Source organism: Phlebotomus papatasi, chromosome 2, assembly GCF_024763615.1.
Source record: "Phlebotomus papatasi isolate M1 chromosome 2, Ppap_2.1, whole genome shotgun sequence".
Lineage (NCBI taxonomy): Eukaryota > Metazoa > Arthropoda > Insecta > Diptera > Psychodidae > Phlebotomus > Phlebotomus papatasi.
This window is the reverse complement of record NC_077223.1, coordinates 58,941,919-58,964,042: the sequence shown is the minus strand read 5'-3', so window position 1 is coordinate 58,964,042 and position 22,124 is coordinate 58,941,919. Positions and strand designations below refer to the sequence as shown.

At 30.7% G+C, this 22,124-nt stretch overlaps 1 protein-coding gene across 10 annotated transcripts in view; it reads left to right on the top strand.

The window, feature by feature from the left end:
* LOC129801913 (thyrotroph embryonic factor) overlaps positions 1-22,124 on the top strand; it is a 135,582-nt gene that overhangs the window by 90,967 nt on the left and 22,491 nt on the right. The window lies entirely within an intron of this gene.

Here is a 22,124-nt window from a genome sequence, read left to right as displayed (position 1 = left end):
TTACTGACAATGCAGACCGTCAATTAGGTGTTCATTGGTTTTCTTAACCACCTCTTATGGGTTTTCCAGAACATGTTTTAGGGCAGAATCACATTGACAGTAAAATGGTCGCCGTAGCCTCACCGTATTTCGTTGATTTACGCATTTTCATTGCAATTCTTAAGCAAATTCTCAATTACTGTATTGCCTTATCTCATACTCGATGGCACTAGGTGAAAATAGTATAAGAAAATTGAAGAAATTATACGAAAATGCGATTAACGGTGAACAAAAAAAATTGTAGGATTTTTTGCTACAGTTTTTTTGCTCACCGTTTATCGCATTTTCGTTTTATTTCTTCAGTTTTCTTATATTATTTTCACCTAGTGTCACCGGGTATGAGATAACGTAACACGGTAATTTAGAAATTGCGTAAGAATTACAATGAAAATGCGTAAATTAACGAAATACGGTGAGGGCTTTGACGGTGACGGTGAGCATTTTACTGTCAATGTGATTCTGCCCTTAAGCATAACTTATTGCAAAAATGACCAGCCACAAATTTGAAGTGAAATATGGGAAATTCTGTTTGAAATCCAAGAAAATTAGATGACAATTGCTCAAAACACACTGAATTGGTAATTAAACAATCACACATACCATGGACATATTTAGGCTTAATGTTCTATTTGACTTAAGCAAAACAAAAACATCTGAAGAAGTCTCATTTGCAGTTGAAGTCCAATAGAGAAAAATCGAGAACCTTTGAAATCGAGTTTATTTCTCCTGTATTTAAATGGGACTTAACCTTAGAATATTGTTAATTTCTTTTACAATAGGTTTGTAAAGTATAATTATATCATGATAAGGTCTAGTTTCTTTTAAAAAGAGATGGTAAAGCGTCCCAGCTTTGCAGAATGCTCGAACTCACAAGATAGAGCTCACCGTGAATTAGTTTTTCGCATGATCTTTTGGTGCGTAGTGGTCTACTAGAGATCAAGTTTATTCATAAACTATAAAAGTATTTGAGATTAAAAAAAATCGGTATTTTATCTATGAAGTCCGATGCAACCGGGTGCGAAATTCCAATGCCTTTCCAAAAAATCTAAATTTAACCAAATCGGGTGAAAAATTACCCTTCAAGTGCTTAACAAATCTTCCCGTTTCAGACGATTTCTGAGAAATGTCATCACGCTCTTTGTCCGTCTATCCGTTCGGCTATCACCAGGTCTAGAGGCCAAACGGTAAAAGATAGTGACTTAGGAAAGATCGCTAACATGCCCCTCGTTTGCCCCACTTCGTTTTTTTTGTATTGTGAGAGAGCATTCAGGCAGACATTTCGTCCTTAAACGAAATTACCGTTGAATCCTAATAATGCTTTTTCAAGGTCAAAGGTTAAAAATGCTACAGGGAGCGTATTTCTCATCTGAACGGTATCATGTTTGGGCTTTTTGGAAAGGTCTTGGAATTTCCGATAAAACTGAACCAGTTCCAAATGGTTCTGAACAGGTAATGAAATAGTAAACAGAAAACCTTTGCAAAGTGCAAACGGTAAACTTTGACCTTCAATAATTCAAAATGGCGAATTTTCTGGTCATAGGTATGTTTGGGTGAAAAGTTCGCCTGGACTATCTCTAAAACATATCCGAAAATCATTAAAAAAGCTTGGGCCAATTTTAAGAAAAACCGAAAAAACATATTTTTTAGGGAATGAATACAAAAAATCGTCATTTATGTAGCTAGAATATTACGAAGCTGCAAAGGTTGCCCAAACTAGAAATCAGATAAGGAAGCCCATAGTGTCGAAATTTTCTGACTGCATCTCAAATCAGTTTAGAGATAATAATACATGACATATTTAATCCTTCTAATTTTTGTGTCTTATAATTTATCTCTTATATTATAATGTAAAGTGGTCCAACATGTACCGACGAATTGTCCAACTTGTAACACTATGTCCAACTTATATCACTTTACCCTAGAATTTAATTATATTTCTCAATTTTTAAAACTCCAAGCTTTTCTCAAGCTTAAGCTTGTGTATATAATACCTGATTTAGTATAGTTCAAAGTTACTCAAACTTGTATAAATATTTTTAAAAATTCTTTCAGCTAATGATAATTTGCAAAGAAAACTTGACACGAAGCTCGAGAAAATAAATCTGGTAAAAATGTAGATTCTGCATCATCTTCCGTCACATTTTCACATGATCAACATTACACATTGTTTGGGAAAATGCTAAATTTTCCATTGTTTTCCCTCTTTTTTTTCATATTGAAATGGAAGTCGTGTGGCGAATTGTTTTTCCCACTGTGAGAGAAAATGTTCATGTTTGTGAAAAAAATATTCCAAAACATTATGCAATATTGAGTTGATCTGGAAGTTGGAAGAGTATACAAGCAACAAACTCCATCCGGAAGAGATTGACTGTTTTTCTTGTGCATAAATTTTTCCAATACACCACAGAAGAATTTGTGATGGAAGAGTGGCATGAGTTTAAAAAAAAGAGAGCTTTTTTTCATATATATTGATACTTATCAATTTAATGGACTTTTGCTGTTGCCAACAATTAAAAAGATTTTGCATATAAAATTTTAGCGGATATTTGAAGTAATTTCTTGGTCAAAAAAAAAAGTTTTTCCTTTTGTGATTTTGGAGAAAAACGTGTCTTAAAAATTGCATTTGAGAATTTGTCAGTAAAAAATAATAGTCTTAACAAGCGAATGTTTAATTGTTTCTCATTGTTTTCCGTGTAAGACACTGTGCCCTCATGAACATATCCATCAAGACAAAAAGTACTTTAACGATGGTGAAGAAAGTGAAATTTGTCGAATTTTGTGTGGCATACAGAAGATCACTAAGATGATGAAAGAAGAAATGTGTGTTAAAAAAATCCACATGAAAATCATCTTTGAGACAAAGCAGCAAAAAAAAAACGATTTACGAAAAAGATCTCGTGAGTGACATCGAAAGAGAAAAGAGGAGAGAGAAGCTGTAATATACTACAAATTTTGTATTGCGCTAATTGCCGAAGATTTTTGGGAATGATGTGTGTAAGTCTTTCTGACTTTGATGAAGAGGATGATTTTTGGCGCAAAATTTGTGTACTAGAGACGTACCATCTTTCCCATTGGGCAAAATAACAAACAAAAAAAAAGCTCACCACAAGACTTTCTCTCAGAATCGACTCAACACGTTTTAGTTAAAATAAATCTGAAGAGTCAGCAAGGAAAGTCCCAAAACTTCAAGTATATCTCATCTTTCAATTTCATAATCGATCTGGCATCTTGATAAATTACACATTTCCAATGCATGACCTTTCTCTCTTTCCGTGTTCTTTTCCCAATGTGCCCTTTCCCCATTTAAAGGAGAAAAAAAAACCACTGACAATTTATCTCGCCAACCATTCTCAAAATCCCAAGTCCAAGAGTCGCAAAACCCCTTTCAAAATCTACCAAGATTCAGACCCAGTCACGCCATTTTAGGGCACAAAAGTAGTAAAAACAAATTATAAAATTACGACGAAATACGAATTGGAACTGAGATGAAAGTGAAATGATACCCAATTTAGCGAATTTTAAGTGAAAATAAAAGTGGTTGCTTTTGGGTATTTCGGGTGGGTCTGACCAAGCATATATATATATATATATATAATTGCACAATTCCCAGTCGATGGAAATTTATGACCTTTCTTACTATCTCTCCTTTCGAAATTTCCTCTCACTTTCATCATTGTCCTTCTCCAAATTCTTTCAACATTTAACTTTTAGGGAATGTGAAATATATTACCCATATTGTTTGTCTGTCGAAAAATAACATAAAAGTGATAAGAGTTGCTGTGAATAATTTACAAAATTCATTTTGAAAAATAAATATTAAATAAATTTTAAGCACTTCTATCTTTGCAATTAGGGATTAACTACATATTACGAAATATTTAGTAATCATAAAATATTTTAATCTTATCACTACGTTCTGTGATTAGCTAAATCTTAATGGTTTTCAATATTTCAAAGCATTTTGGGTTACGAATGAACGAGAACGATTAGTCTTTTCTACAAAAAAAAATTGTAAAATTTCAAAGTTCTAGGGTAAATATGGCATATATGGGATAATTTATGACATTTTATTTCACTATCGTGTTCAAAAGAAATAGTAATTAATTTTGAGATTGTTCTTTTTCTTGTTATTTGAACGATTTGAACGACCAGGGTAAAATTAGCCAACAAATGATTTTTTTCTGATAAATATTTCAATAAATAAGGAGCGAATTAATTTACTCTCTAAATAAATAATAGTTTGCTTAATATGTTTTTCTAAAAGAAAAACTATGGCCATGCCACTATCTAATTCTACCTCTGACTAATGCTACCCCAGTCTCCCTTACTGTCTTTTTATTGCTCAAATTCCACAGAGAAAGCTAAGAATGCAATGTATTCCCTAAATTTCAAATTATATTATATATTTTAACTTCTACTATCCTCAGAGAAAATTATATGGTTGAAGTTTTGTTAGTCAGTATCACCCACGTGTATGATTTCAATTTGGTTTTACATGTTTTTAAATAACAGACATACCTCACATGCTTCTGAAAGAATTTATTTATGTTTTTTTTCTAATATAAGCAAGAAAGAAGAAATTTCAATAGGAGAGCGTACGGAATCTCATCTCAAAGACATCTTAAGGGGTCGCGTGGGACAAAAAACTAAAAAAAAAACATAATTACTTTAGGTGTTGTTTTTAACATTAATAACAAAAATTATTTAGCTCAAGCGTTTAGTCATATAGATAGGGTAAGTGTGCCAAATTTCGGCCAGCTTGTAATTTCGGCCACATTTTTTGTTCCTCGAATTTCATTGAATTTTTAGTTTTTGCATAGTCTAGAAGTAATTCAATGCAAAAAATAACAAAAAATGCCGCTTCGACGAACAAGATGATCTAAAAAAGACATTGGAAGAATTCCAGAAGGGCAAGGAACTGTGAAAATGAAGGTGGCCGAAATAGGCCACCTTCATTTGAAGTAAAGTGTCTCTAAATTCACCATGTGTATTTAGAGAAAATAAAGACGATAGACTGCCTACAAGGTTCCAAGGAACACTCCTTATAAAAAAGTAACAAGTAAATTCAATTTGCATTAAAAATATTACATTTCAAACATAAGACTTTGGCGCTTGCATGCAACTATGCCGAAATTTGGTACACTTACCCTAATAATAGTGCAATATTTAAACTTTTTTTTTTAAATTTTGAAATGAAAATTTTAGAAAATAAAGTTTAAATGTTGTTCTTTTATATGTTTAAGAACTTGAATTACATTTATTTTTAACATAATATATTGAAAAAAATTAAAATAAAATGTTTTGTGTTTTTTCTTCTTTTTTTACTCATGTGGCGTCTACACACTAGAATCAATTTTCGTCAAAAATTGTCCTATTTAATCAAAATTTGATGTTTTTGCCTAGATTGATAGGGGAAATTTTCTTTAAAAAAAAAACATTTAAAAAAAAAGAATGCTCCTAGTGTGTAGAGGCTTTAACGGGTTACGTGGGTCAAGAAGATTAAAAATACAGATTTTTTTAAAATTTTTTTTCAGCATAACAGATAAATTAATTCAAGCTCTTGGATATATAAAAGGACAAAATTTAAACAATATTTTCTGAAATTTTCATTTAAAATTTTTAAAAATGCAGCAATTGAGACATGAGTTTTTTTTTAAGTAAACTTCTTTTCGGTGGACAAAATTTTTAAGAATAGTGTTATCTGATATTAAAAACAAATATTTTGTGTTTGCTGATGAGTTAAACTTGTTATTGAACGAAGGATTTTATGTTGACTTGATCACAACTTATTCTACAATATGAAACGTGGTGTAAAATATGTCTAAAATGGTTTTTTTTATGTATAAAATTCTCTCAAAAATTCAAATTTAATTTTTAAAAAAAATCCTATGGACTAGTTCAAATCATTAGCTAACAAGAAATATTTGCTTCTTGGATTTTAAATGAACCTACTCTGATAAATCTTGTCCACCGAAAAGTTTTTTTTTCAAATAAAAATAATTATTTTACTATGTTGAAAAAATATAATTTTTTCTCACATAATCCCTTTGGAACACAGATTTATACCAATATGATTTGTTGTGAAAATTATCAGGTATAATTTCATATAATTATGTCGGGGATGGAGCCAAGATCCCGAACGTCAAAATCCTGAAGGGATGAAATTATATGGAGGATAATGTCTAGAATAATTTCCCAAAACACAAGAAAAATTCTCTTTGCCTTTAGCCAGCGTAGGTTCTCGTGGGAGTACACACAGAAAAATTTTGACTCTAAATTTAAGAATATATTATATAAGATTCTGGAAACTTAAATTGGACGTGAATCCCCGAGGCGTTTAAGTTTAGAAGCTCTGAGCGAAAGAAATGAGCTAGAGTCCCTAGCTCTTTCAAATTAAGAGATCGGGAACTTAATTTCAGCATTAGCTGGAAAATGAAAAATGTCTACAGATTTGCAACTAAAACTAAATGATCAAAGGATTTAGAATTAGGGCATTGGCATTCATTCGATGGGCTTTGAAATTAAATTCCTGGGTGTTTCTGTTTAAGACTTTTTCATTTTTCTGTGTGTAGCTATGACACTTTTAAGAATTCTGAATTTTGGCTTTCGGGTGTTTGGTGTTCGGGATTTTGGCTTCCGGGATTTTGACCCGAACTCTTATTATTTATTATAATTGAAAAGAATTTAATTTTAATCTGAAATTTTCAACAAAAAAAAGCTTTGAGTTTCTCTTAGAATCTAAGATTTTTTTTATAAACTATCCAGTTTATAATTTATCATGTCATCTTCTTGCAATACATCTGAAACGTTTACAAAATTAAATTACACTATAGAGACGAAAGTTTCTGCACAAGTTTTTTTTTTCTGAAGACTAATGTCCTAACATTAACACTGACTGAAAAAGCATCACTTGTATACCTAAATATAACTAAAAGTCTAAAATATAGAAAGATATTTGGAAAGCTATTAGGAAACTTTGTTTTAAATTTAATGCCAAAATTCATTATAAATTATTGAAGTTGCTACTAATTTTGGGAATTGCTTAAATCTTTGGAAAAAGCTTCTTAATTTGCCAAATAGAGATAAGACGGAAAGATTATTCATGGATCAAGTAGAAATACGCAAAAGTCACCATTAAATTTCACTCTGAGTGATAAATATTACCAATCGTAAAACATTTATTAATTCTTCTACCACTCAACCAAACCAATTGGGATATTAAATTGGCACTTTTATAGCTATTTAACTGTGTGCATTTTAAATTAACTGAATTTTTATTATCACCTTTCAGGTGGCTCAAAGACACTTCCTTTTCGAAACATCTTCAAATGTATTACCTAAAGGTTATATAGAGCGCATTCAAAGTTCAAATCGTGATATAGAGCATGTAATTTTAATTTAATACGAGTTTTAATATTATTTTATGTGCAATTTTAGACTTTTGGGTGAAAGGAGTTTTATTCTTTTTCTCATTCAATTTTCCTCTCTGTCAGTATCAGTTCTTATAGTGCGTATCTGTACTTAAAAAAACGTTAACTTTCGCTGTCGTTGAAGTTCAATATGCGTCAGATGTTGATGAATGAGATTACCATTAAGTATTTTTTCTCATTTTCCTCGGCACGAGCTTCCTCATTGGGATGCTTAGATAAAAAAGCTCTGCGTGGAAGCTCAAGCTGAGATGTTATTATATTTTTATTTTTGCCCTGAGTTAATATCCACTAATTGCCAGTTGATTGAAATCTCCTTTCGACGATGAGGAGTCCATTCTCTTTCTTTTTGTTTAAACACCTCACACATCAAGCTGGATTTTTTGGTGAAAGTGATTCTGGGGTGCGTTTATTGATTGTTAATTTTTCAGTGCCCAAAAAGACCCAAGATATGGACGTATACAATTCCAATAGAGTCAATATTTATTTATTAAAATATCTTCCTCTTATACTCTCTTAAAAGTTTTTTTTCTCCTGAATTCTATTTCAGTTGGAAGATTAGTTTTACAGTTGCTGGCTGTTCTTTTTATTTCCTTGGACATTTTTCGTGAGGCAAGAAAAGTGTCTCTCATCTGTCAAGTAGATGGAATATGTGAGAAAATTTATAAATAAGAAAATTCACTTGAAAGAGACTCATAAGAAGATGTGACAAAATGATTTTTTATGTTAGCAAGGCGAAGGTGAATTTGCCTTGAAGAAGTATTTACTATAAAAAAATCTTCCTGATTAAATTTAGGAAATAGTTGACAATGTTATAAGGAAAATTTTTAAAATAAAATATTTTCTAAATTTAATTTAATTTCCAAAGAAATGGAAAATATGGCAAAAAATTATCTCGCAAAGAAATTGTTGAAGGACAGGTAAAAAGTTGAAGAGAAAAACATACGAAGGTGTTGAAGTACGCTTAAGTGTGTTCGTCTTAAGATTTGATAAATTTAATGTTTGAGTGTGAGCTATGACTCTGGTCAAATAATAGTTGAAGCCTATAGTGCCTCTATAGAAATAGATAAATACTGTGGATATCTGCACTCATTGTCAAAATGTTAAGAAGAGTTTGTGGTGAGACAGAGAGGAAGTTCTCAAAGACGACAAATCACTTAAAATAATTCCCAATGGTGTTGCAAGAATTCTGTTAATGCGTGAATTGTGGAATTCAACCTTAAACGAATTTCTAGAATGACTGTGAAAACTGTCGATAATTTAGTGAAAAGTTCATTAGACAATCTATTGGCATTATCGTTCAAATAAACAATCAAAAAAGTCATCATAGTTCAAGTCAGGATATTTGGAACATTTGAAAATTCTTCAGTACGAATTTGGATGCACATATGTAGAATATTTTTCCCAAAATGAAATTGGATGAGAACAAGTTTTCAGATGAGGGAGGGGGGTATGGGGGCCATCCATTTTAGCAAGATACATAAATACCAAAAAATATTGAACAAACACCGATTCATTCTATTTATTTGTCTTATTTCTTCTTGCTCTTTTTCTCTTATATATGTCATGAAAAAAATTGAAAAATTGTACATTTGACAGTTGTTGAAGTTTTTTTTACGCCCATTTCAATTTCATTATTTCATCTCGACAAACAGACAATCCATTCAAAATTCAGAGGGAGTACTAGTAAGAATTTTCATATGCCTTTTGATACTCAAATTAAATTTCCAGATTTTTTTTTATAGTTTTATAATTTTAATATATTGTAGTTTTTCTGTTAAATTGAAAAATATAAAAGAAAATTTTTCAATAGGAAGTGTTATAGGGGACAAAATGTAAGACAACGTTTATTTTATTTTTTTTCACGAGTTTCTAATTGACCTGCAAGTATTCTAAATTCTAAACAACATTTTAATAAAAGAACTTTACCGTTCTAGAGCCTTGCTAAACACCATTTTTTCTATCAGGATGGGAAATGTGTTTTTCAGGTTTTGTAAAATTTTCTTTAAAAATTTCGCAAAAATGCTGAGGCAAAAATTGACAGTCACCGATTAATTTAATTCGCCCTCGTAATTGAAAGAAATATCCAGTTGATACACTTTAATAGTAAATTTATTCATTAGCAACTTTATGGTAGAAAATTTTTCTTTATTTTAACGAGAACAGTGTTTTTCATGCCATTTTCTAACGGCGTCATCATCTTGCACATTAAAATTTTAATGTTATTCACATTAATTGACGCTCGTGAGCGTCCAAATATGTTATTTGTGTCTTTGAGTCACTTAATATTTGGGGTTTTTCTATTTATTGATAAGGAAGTGGACTTGGACTGCAAAAATAAGTTTAAATTTACCTAAGGCATAAATATTTTTCACATTAAGGGTTTAAAGAAAAATATTTCAAAAATAGAATTCTGAATTTCGTGTAATTTACAATTTCCGCTTGAATAAAGCATTGAAAATTTAAAAAGTTCATTAGGACTATCTGTGATAAATATTTGTAGCATTGATCTCTTTTATCTACACAGAAATCGAATTTTCAAAAAATGGAAAAACTTAAAGAGCTTTTAAAATTTAGTTGGCGTAATTTTTGCTGAAATTTCTAGATTCTTATTCTTTCTCTGAACAGATATATACACACTGAATAAAACTCAAAAATTAAATGTCAAATTCAAAACGATTTAAGTCACAATTTTGTAGTGGATAAAATTTAAGGGAAATAAGACGAATAACTAATATGTACAGATCACTTCTTTATAACACTTTCATAATGTTATATGTAATAAAAACTTTTAATATTCGTACACAACTTCCGATTATATGCCCCTTAGATAAAATTTATTAGATAAAGCAGTAGATGAGGCGTTTGTAGAGGTAATGTGTCATAAGATGAAATGATCTTTGAAAGAAAAATAAATTCTGTTATAAAATGTCAGAGACAAAATATTTTGTGATACGAGTTTGTGAATCATAAATAGAGTTTGATTTTATTTTGTAGGTTTGTAAAGCGTTGTGTTTTTTTTTTAATTTTTAGTGATTTTTATTTTATCATTTTTTTGTTTTTAGCTTGAAAGACTCTTTTATTTTTCAAATCATACGGAAAACATGAACTGGAAGTGTGCTAAATTTTAACAGTATTTTGCCTAAAGTTTATTTGTGGATAGAATTCTGCCGTTCCCACATCGTATGAGTGATTATATCTTTTTTCCTTTTCGATACCTCTAAGTTTCATTTCCCAATCCCACAAAGTCATTTTGTCATGATTTCATGAATCCGATTTTGAAACAAAAATAACTGAAGCGATGTTTTTCCGTCTATTTGCATTTCATTCGCCTGTTGTTCAAAACTAAAACCCAACTAGTAAGAGATAGCGATTTGAAAACTTCAATATAATCTTCATAAATTATCAGAGAATCATTTCCTTGTAATTTAAGATTTATTTATTTAGTTATCTCCTATCAAACTTCTTCTTTTTCATTTTCGTATAGTTTTAACCAACCTTTTTAAATTATTTTTAAACACTTGAAAGCTGAAATGCTTTATGGAGCATATCTCTAAAATGATTTTGGCATATTTGAATTTGGAATTGAATCTTGAATAATGGTGCTATTCCAATGAAAGAACATGTGTTTTAGTACTTTACTTTTCTCAAGTGTTACTACACTGAGAAAAAAAGAGGGTGCAATTAACTTTTTTTCCTCGTAACTTTAACACTTTTTAGGTGTATAAATATATCAACATTTTTTTAATGTTATTTTTACACCGTTTAAGGGTAAAATTAACATGAAAAAGGGTTAATTTAACCCCTAATGCACCTAAAAATGGTAATATTTACACCGATTTCGGATCAATAATGCAGGGTAAAATTAACATTTCCGGAATGTTATTTTAACTTTTTCGGATTTCTCTCAGTGTGTACATAATCGACTTTTATTTATTAGGTTCCTTGTCATAACTGTTTGGTGATTTTAGAACACGTCGAGGACTGGGAAAACAACCAAGACAGGAACCAGAATAAAGAAAATTCGATAATGCAGAAGCACTTAAGAACAGAAAATTGCTAAAAGAAACAAATTCATTTCTCATTATACCATAAGTTCGAATTTGTCATTTCGATCTATAATTCATAAGCTGGATTTTTTCTGTCAATACAGATTATTAAATCCGTTATTATGTTTTATTTTGTCATTACAGTCATCTAAGAAGATTTGTCACAAAATTTCCAATTAGATTTTACATAAAATTAATACTTTTTATTTAATATTTATATAAATTAAAATTACATCGTCTCAAAATAGTGCGTATTCTAATAAAAAGTAAAACTCCACAGTGTTTCATGAAATATTTTTAAGAGAATATTTCTGAAATATGTACCACTTAAACACGATTTTAATGACCATGAGCATAAATCAGGGAAATAACATCTTGCCAACAATTATTGGCAATTCTTGTCAGCATTTTCCATTGAGATTTCCACAGGGACTCCATGAAAATGTCATCAGACAAAATTTTCACATCGCTCACAAACTATTTGATATGCTCATGGACTCAGGAAGATCATTTGTAAAGTGTCAACATTGTAAGAGTAAATTCTTAATTTGAAAGATACACAAATATTTTCCTGTCTTTAACAATGAAAGTGGTAAAAAAAATATTGTTGAAATAGTACACAAGGTTCAAATGATGTGTAAATTAAGACATTTAGATAGTTATTTAGGAAACAATTAAACTACAAAAGCTGCCTTAAGACAATGAATCATATTGATGAAGACTGCGTTTGCAACAGTGTTGATTGGCAAAAGCATCAAGTATTTATTGAACACAGTGTTGAATGGAAGACTTTTTGATTCTATTCTTAACTTCTCAAACTGTTCCCTCGTGACAATCGTCATATGGGAGAGAAATTTCATGACAGGCATGTGAGTTGTAATGAGAAGCAAAAGAACTTTAACTGCATGCTCTTAAAGCACAAGTTCAATTTGCATTTTGGCTAGCATCGGAAAACATCTCACTAAATTGGCAATGTGTGAAATTCTTCGCTTCGTTGTGCTTCATTTAGAGATGCATCAACCAACAATCTGTTTAAACAGAGTAATAAATGATTTAATATGTCAATATTGTTAGTAATATATCATATTAGTCAATAGTATTCTAACCACTAATATTTGCATGTCGTTTTGGATATCTCTTCGTGTATTACATTTGAGGGAAAATCTGAAAATACTGGGGATGATATGCAAGTAATTTTAAAGTCTGAGAATTACTATACCAACATTTTAATCTATTTTAAAACTGACATAAGAAAAATTGTAAGTAATAAACATTTTTTGCGAACTTTTGTTGTTCAAACTCAATCACAGAGCTTTTTTAAAAAATTATGTTTTTAGAAAAATTGCAATTTCGACTTTGATGTTTCAAATTTTTTTTCCAATTTTTTCTCAGTTTATTGTCAGGCTATAGGCCAAATGGTAAGAGATTCTGGCTTCCAGTCTTCGGTGACCCTTCCCATAAGTAGACATTTTATAGAATGGTTTGCTTTCTAATCCCTTCAGCCTATTCTTTCCTCTCCAATCAAGCCTTTTCAATTTACAGTAGACTCTCTCAAATTTGGGCATTTGGGACCGAAATGTCAACCGAGTTAGACAGAAATTCGGGCGTCAAACTGTTTGAAATGCAACGATTTTTTGTTCAACTGCATACTCATATTGAGTTTACATAATCACATATATTGTAAATTTCATGAAAATACCTTAATAATGCAAAATCACATCAAAACTAAGACAAACCATGACAAATTTGAGCCTATTTGCTTCATTTGATAAACATAATCAAACTTGAAAAATGTCAACAAACTTTTCTTCAAATTCAACTGCTGTCCGAATTATAAAGTAGTCCGATCTTAAAAGAGCCAAATTAGCGAGAGTCTACTGTATTTCAAAATCAGCTCCAACAATTTCTTAAATTTTTGAATAAGTTTTGTACGTTCATAAGTTTTGTTGGTTAACATTTGACCTATAAATAAAAGTAATTCTCCATTTCGCCATTTCGAAATGATAATACCGTACGGTGCCAGTATAATTTTTTTTTTAAATTAATAAATACGTGTCATTTATGCAGACAAGAGATCAAATCGAATCAGATATTGACTTATGGTGCTATTGCAATGAAAAATGAGCGTATTTTTTTAGCACTTTACTGTTCTCAAATGGTTCTACTTAACCGATTTTTCTTGGTGTTGGTACATTTCGCGACTGTTTTGTGGATTTAGAACACGACGAGAACTGGGACAAACAGTTGAGACAATAACCAACATAAAGAAAATTCGATAATGGAGAGGGACTTGAGAACAGTAAAGTGCTAAAAAACATCTTCATTGTCCATTAATAATGAAAAAGGAAATTGTTTCTTCTGAATATTTTTTTTTAGCACACGACTGTTCTCAAGTGCATCTGTATTATCAAATTTTCTTTGCATTAGTCTCTGGCTCGACTGTTTTCTCTAGCCTAATCGTGTTCCGAAATCACCAAACAGTCGGTGACGGGAATCAACATCACTCAGAAAAATAATCTAGTAAAACTTACTCGAATCGATGTTGAATTAACTCTTTTTCGTTGTGATTTTCGATTAACTATATTTTAGAGTGGATTTTACTTCTATTTAGGTGTAATATTCGGAAGAGTTGTTTTAACTTTTTTTTTCTTCTAAAATTTACATGACAAAAGAGTGTAAATAACTCTTTTTAACACTGAAAATAACTCGTTTCAAGAGTTAAAAAAATTCTTTTTTAGAGTTACCATTTTAAAACATTTTAATGCTTTTGCAATTTTATGTTTTTTTTTTATTTTATCATTTTCTTTATTAATATTTCATTGACCTCGTGTTCCCTATGTTCCGAGCGAAATATCATGTATGATGCACGCACATGTCTTGATGAAACATTGTTAGTCATGTATCTTGTTGATGTTGCATATGAACTTTGTCACATGAAAATCTTCTTGACTGAAGTATATTCTTAAAACGAAAACACTTAAGCATATACTTCAGTCGAAATGAAATTTTACATCGAAAAAGAGTAGTTATGTATAGTCCTAGATGTATCATATGTGTACTATGGGCATGAAACAATAAATATTATTATTATTATTATTATTATTATTATTAACAATTACATCGATATTCGTAGAGTTAATTCAACTTTGCTAAATAGTTGTTTTTTACCTTTTTAGGTTTTTTCTTAGTGCACAAAGAAAATTCATATTAGGTGTGATTCCTTCTAATTAAACCTATTTTCATTTAAAAATCTTAAACCTTAAGCTACTAGGGCTTGATTTTCGGACATCGTTTTTGAAAATACATTATTTGTGATGGACAAAATTTTGTGCATCATCAGTGCATATCTAAGATCTAAAACCCAAATATTCTCCGTTAGCTGTTGAGTTAAACTCGTACTTGAACGGTATTTTTTTTTAAAATAAATTTGGATTTTTGAGAGAGCTTTATACAAGAAAAATATTTTCTGTGTATTTTACACCATGTTTCATCTTGAAAAATAGGTTGTGATTAAGGAACAAAAAACACCATTCAGGTACAAATTTGAACATTTTACTTGAAATATTTTTTTTCTTATTTTGAAAAAGTTGAAATGAAAATTTCAGATAATATAATTTAAATGTTGTAAATTTATATCCTTAAGAGCTTGAATTAATTTGTTTTTATTTTGTCGAAAAAAAAATATAAAGTAAATATGGTGTTCTTTTTTAATTGATGTAAACCCAAGTAACGCCTTAAGTTGATAGTAAACTGGTATTCGCTCAAAAACGATGGTGATGAAGAAAAATTTACAAAATGTTCTATCCAGTAAATTCGAATATTCAGCAAAGTTGGGACGCTTTGCCACTTTTATTGTACTCAAAACTTACAGTCACATTGGGGATTCAGAAAAGTCTTCTAGTGTTGCATTTAATGGGGAAACTTGGACAATTTGGTGCTACTATTCACTCCCAAATGCATCTCTGGAAAGTGGAACAATTTAAGTGGGTGCTAAAACTCTCAATTGGATGGAAATTTAATGCAAAATTTTCATCAATTGAGTGAGAAAAGTCAGTTGAGAGAAGTGACAAAAGCAATTAGCAACTTTATAAAACACTATATTTCTGTTCGGGAGCAAAGAAAAACTTCCAGAGCTTTTTTTACACCGTTATGTCTCATTCCTTTTTTTGAATTATTCATTTTGGCGCTTTTCCGAGCACAAAAATTAACTTAACAAAAGTTTCCACACCCATCCGTTTAGCGCATCTCAATTATTGTTAATTGTGAGTGTGTATCTTTTTGGGATTGACACCAAATAGCACACCCTTGAACTAAATCAGAGTGCAAAGAGAAAAAAGGCAACATATATGTATATATTATAGAATCTATCAGATCGAGAAAGATTTTTATTGCATTTAATTGGCGGATATAACTTTGAAGTTTTGTCATGAGATTCGCATTGTGTTGGGGATTTTTAATCTTCAGAACACATCTCACTTATGGGAAATTTTATTTATAAATCCTCAGTATTTTAATGACAACCATTTGTTACACTCCAAGAACTTTTAAATGAGAAAGAGTTTATATGCATAGAAATATTTACGGGAAATTTCATTGCTTCCGTGGTAAGGATTGTGCTTATTTTTTAAAGTATTTTCTAAAAAAGAGACAATAACAGTTGATGAGCCATTTACTGAAATTGTAAAATTAAATAGCAGTCTCGATCCATATGTTTTTTTTACATTCAATAAGAACTTAGTTTGTAAAAAGTCATTATATATGCTCTATAAAACAGAGAATAATGCACATTATTGAGTTATCTTTTCAGGATCATGCCTTGAATTTATTAACCAAAACCAGGTTCTATCTTAAGCTATAACAGAGATGACAGTTTTTAAAATTATTTTTTTAGATTCTTTTTTTATATTTCTTGTAATAATACAAACGATCTAAGAAATTGTGCTACTGAAAATGCTTTGAAATTTTCCAGAAAAAATTATATATATTCTGGATTTTTATAACTGAATGAAAACTAGAAAAATTTACGTTTTTCAGGATAGAGAGCATATTCATGGTTCAAATGCTACACACGTTCTATTGATCTTTTTAACATTTTTAAAAGGTTCTTATGATCTTTTTTTTTGTAACGTCGTACTGTCCTTCGGTATATAACGCTTATTTAAAGTTATGTATTGATATGTTTTCAAACAATTATTTTTTCCAATTTGAAAAAAGGCCAAGTTCCTCTATGATGCCTTGTGCTAGGAATATTATTGTTATTGTTATTAATATAATAAGAATATTGGTACATAACTATTGCTAAAAGCACTAAAAGTAGGTAAATAATTAATTTAGTTTAAGGTAAAATCGGTAAAATCTTAAACTATTTTAGAGAATAGCGATATATCGTTATTTTATCGACCAAATTGAAAAGCTGGATCGGATTATGCCATATTTTGTCAAACTTTATCAGAAAAATATAATTTGTTCAGTAGAGGAGACTAAGGCAGAATTAGCCACGTATCCACGTATAGTATTAAATAGTGGGATATTATAATTTGCCTTAGAAGGAATATTTAGGAAACCACTATTTACTCGAAGTATTATTTCCCTTCTTACGCATTGAAATTGTTTATAAGCCTAATACAAATTTTTTCTACAAATTATAAGCAATAAAAAAATTCATATGCTGGCTAATTCTACCCCTGTGTGCCCTACATGATAAAATGCTTATACAAAAATATTGAAGTATTTTTTTTTGAAAAGCGTAATGCCCAGCGCACAATAACTTTTGTTTATTAACATGTTTTCAAAATTTCCTATGAGATAGAGCGAGATGACTAGATATAGATCTCACTCACTCTCATTTAAATGTCAAAAACATGTTTACTAAACAAAAGTTATTGTGCGTTGGACATAAATTAAAAAAATTATGGATACTTAATCCTGGTATTATCGGTTTATTGTTTATATTATTAATCGTATAGAGATATTTGTACAATGTAATCATGTTAGGATAAAGTGATATAATTTGGAATTAGTGTTACAAGTTGGACAATTCGCCGGTACAAGTTGGACGTGGTTTTTTTTCTTGATAAATACAGTACAAAATCTGTTTTTAAGCACATGGAACCAAATTATAAAACTAAAGCATTAAAAATATACAAATAAAATTGAAGTACTAAATTTATCAAGACAAAAAGCCCTGCCCAAATTGTACCATTGTCCAACTTGTACCACTCACTGTCTGACTTGTACCACTTTAACCTATATTGTTGTTCTATCCCGTGTTGGAAGAATCCGCTCGTCCATGATCCAGGAGTTGTTGAGCGAATGCAGTGCATTTTTATTACTTTATGGCACAGCGAAAATGTCTTTTTTCTAAACATTCAATTCTTTGCACCGGGCGAGACTCGAACTCACAACTGTAAGAGTCAAGTCAGAGATCTCATCCGCCCAAGACCCAACGATCTTGCCTATTACATATTATATTTTATTAAAGCATTCTTCTGTTGTCAGTAACATGATTAAACATTTAGTACTTGAATGTACTAAACCAAATTGATTTAAGAACTAAGTGTTTATCTCTATAAAAATTCTACGAATTTTAAATACAAGACAATATCTTAAACCAAGTTATTTTAATTTATTTTATGGTTTTGTGGTTATCAGAGATTAAAAAGTTGAAATCAAAGGTAATCTTAAGTAAGCTTCTCGTAGATTAAATTCTTAATGTAAATCACCTTGGATTACCTGCAAATTTTATTACAGAATTTTCTTTTGTCGAATGTTATTAATGTCATATATTGTATCAATTATATGGACGAACAGAAAAATATATATAAGCGATACATAAACCTATTATCTTTAATTTTACCAAAAACTTGACCTTCCCTAAAAGTCGTAAATCTCTTGTTGTTCTTAGTTACTACTGGGTAACCGGGAAATGTTCTTTAGGTACTCATTTTGTTTGTGATCAAGCCATTGCGAGAAACACTTAAAACGTACTTAAATTTACTGAAGCTACCAAAGCAAAATTATTTCTTGTAATAGCTTAACCCATTCTTACCCATCTATTTATTAATCATAAAATAGACGATTTTTGATAAGTTATTTCTGGGGAATTAATATTCAAATTGCTGTAGTGAGCGGATTGATTTTTAGTTATTTAAGGCTTTCAATTAGTTGAAAAAATGGCTCGACAGAGATGGAATAAAATTTGTTATTCTTTTCTCGCTTCGCGGAAAATAATGTAAAGTTTTTGCGCCCCCATATATAAAAAATGTTTCTTTTCGGAGAAAGGGGTAGCAAAACGTCCTAGGCTTTTCGAGGTGCTCTAATTCGCGACTTGAAAACTACTTTTACATCATTTACTATTTGTGGATTCGCAACCGATTTAAACCGATTTATAAACCACTCAAAATATTGCCCGAAAACCTTAGGATAAATATAATTGAATTTAGGAAAAAATAGATATCGGCTATGAACATTATGAACTTGTTCAAAACTAATTGAAATTCGCTGAAGCTTATCAAGAATTTCAAGACCTTTCCAATGAGCCAAACATAATACCATTTGGTTGATAAACGCGCTGTTTAGAGCCTTTTTAACCTTTGAGCTTGAAAAACCTTTATTAGGAACACTGGTAAAAATAAAAGGGTCAAATTGACCCTTTTCCAAAGGATGGATCATATTTGACTCTTTGAAAGGGTCACCAGGTACCCTTCGAAAGGGTCACGGTTTTGACATCTAGTTAATTCCGGAATAAACGAATAAAAAAACAATGAAAAAGTGATCTTTGGTGTTCGCTCAGATGAGAGAAATATGATATCAGTAATAAGTTTACAATAAAACATGATTATTCGTGATAAATGTGCATACTAAATTTCAAGAGACACAAAAGTGAACCTTTCAAAGGGTCAAATACGATCCATCCTTTTGAAAAGGGTCAATTTGACCCTTTTATTTTTACCAGTGAATGAGCTCTTAATTCGGGAAGATTATTACTGAACGTAGAGTCTCAAGTCAAGTATTTCTAGCACATTGACTGAATGGGTTAATTAATGTAATGGCATCTGCTTAGTATTATTAATTTCTTATTTATTGTCATGTTAATAAATTGGCGCTTTTTTTCAATATTATGGTATTTGATAACTACAATCCTATTTACTATTACAAATCCAATTTTGCGATTTTCAAGGGCTGTGATATTGAAAAAGAACTACAAATTTATGATATTAAATGGAGTAAGACACTATAGTGGAGTAAGTACTCTACATCTACTATTTATTTCTCAAACTTGGTATTTCACATTACCTTTTCAAAGCATACAAAAATCGGATAGTAAAATAAAGTATTTAACTTGTTCTTAGTATCTGTTGCAAAGTTGCAATGTGTTAAGGAAATGGTGTGACAGATGACCAAAATAAATTTTCAACATACTGATGAGTGCATACTTTAACGATAATTATTTTGTGTTGTTTAAAGGGGAAAATATCTTTTAGAATCTGTCAGCATTTTAAATGAATGACAAAAACACGTAAAAAGTGCGAAAAATATATCTAAAAACAACTTTTACTGCTCGAACTCCACAGTTTATTTAGTATATTCTATATAACTCTTCCCAGTCGCGAAGATGAGAGCCAGTGCATGTCGGAAATTGACCTCACCTCTCGCTAGTCAACTCAATCAACAGTCCACCTTGACCTAGAACTCATAAACACTCTAACACCACGCTAAATGCCTCTTTCAGCATAAACTGATAAATGCTTTAGCATTTTTTCTTCTTCTTTGAATGGAAGTTTTTAGATATTATTATTACTTTGTTCTATATGTGTTATATTAGATTTTACAAGAATGAAAAAAGTATAAGTGGGAAGATTTTACAGCATCATAAAAATCATCAATTAACTTTGTGATGGTACTAAAGAGTTAACTTCTGTATATAATACAAAAAGAAAATCCAATCAGTAGTTATAGGAGATTTTTCCTCGATATATATGGTGGAAAAGTTGCTATTGAGGAAATTAATTTGTGAGAACCAAAATGAGAAACTGAGGAAGGAAAATTTCTTTGGTGCAAGTGAAATTGAGGCGGAAAATGTATGCGAAAGACTTGGTGAGAGAAAATGTCTTTCTCACACAAGAAATCAGTGCATTGAATGTAGGGCTTCAGGTTAGCTAATAGGCCATCGAATGCATCGTGTGTTGACTTACAGAAGTGTAAATATTAAATAATTGCACTTTGTGGCGAGAAAGTAAAAACAACGCGCGCGCGCGCGAAAGAAGTTTGCATGCGCGAATAGATTAACATGTCTCTCAATTTTTTTTTCTTTTTGGATTTCATGTGACATTTCTTTTGTGGCTGATCAAATAAGGAAATAAGAGACAAAGAAACAAAAATCCTAACCACAAAAATTCACCCAATTTTCTCATGCAAAGAAAATTGCATTATAAATTCACCCAAAAAAAAAAGAAAAAGAAATAGAAAATAAGACAAATCCTCCAAACTATGAGCTTTCCACAGTGAGAGTTTGGCGGGAAAAAGTAAGACATGGAGGATTGCATAATTTCCAATATCAATTTGCGATGATGCAAAAGAATCAATCGTCTCACATACATGCATTTCTTCAAATGGTAGAGTCATAAAGAGTGAGTGAGAGAAGCTGAAATCAACAAGCAGAACCTGACGTGAAGCAGGAAGCAAATAAAAGCCGGAGAAATTTCACTTTCAATTTCTGAACTTTTCTCACAAACGTGTCTCTGTGTTTGTGTGTTTCTTGTTTGATTTACCACGGTTAGTTTTGTTTCTCCATCGTTGATTTCAGCCACTGAGTTAATCTCTTGGATTATGAATAGATGTGAGATTAAGTGGACAATTTTATTTGTTACTTTGTCTCAGAGATGTCTCTGTAAATCAAAAAGTAATGGCCGCTGCACACTTGAAGAAATTTTCGTCAATACCCAGCGAGCACTAAGTGCTAATTAATTTCAGTTCAGCTAAAAACATTTGTATTTTTTTCTGAATTCTGTAAAGGCCCCTATTCTGTCAATGCTTTTTTTGACAAAATATTGACGTTTCTACGTACAGAACTGCAGGCAATTTCCTTAAAAAGAAGCAATTTTTGACGAAAACTGCTACCAGTGTGTAGAGGCCTTTAACCTTAAAACGACACACGCGATGCAGTGCCATTTCCATATATTTGATTAGCACTTTTTATTCGAGAACTGCTGTCTGGTCAGCATATTTTTGCTGATCGGCTCAGCAAAAACATGAATTGAAAATACTGCTTTTTTCAGCTAAGTGTGTTCACTGGGTAATTGAGATACAATTAAGCCTTCAAATTCTGAATATCTCAAATTCAAACAAACCCAGAACACAATAAACTCATCCCAGACCCAAATTTATTTTTCGTGGAACAATTGTACTTTTTTTTTAGTACGGGAGAGCCTAAAATACTAATCGAGTTATTTTAATAAAGTCTTAAATGCTATACAACACTTCAAATTTTTTTTTTTGAATTTTGGAAATATTACCTTAAAGTCAAAACATAAAAAAGTGACTCAAATATACCGGCTCTCCCCTATTATTGGATTAGCTATAATGTAACAGAGGTTTTTCCAAAATTGAG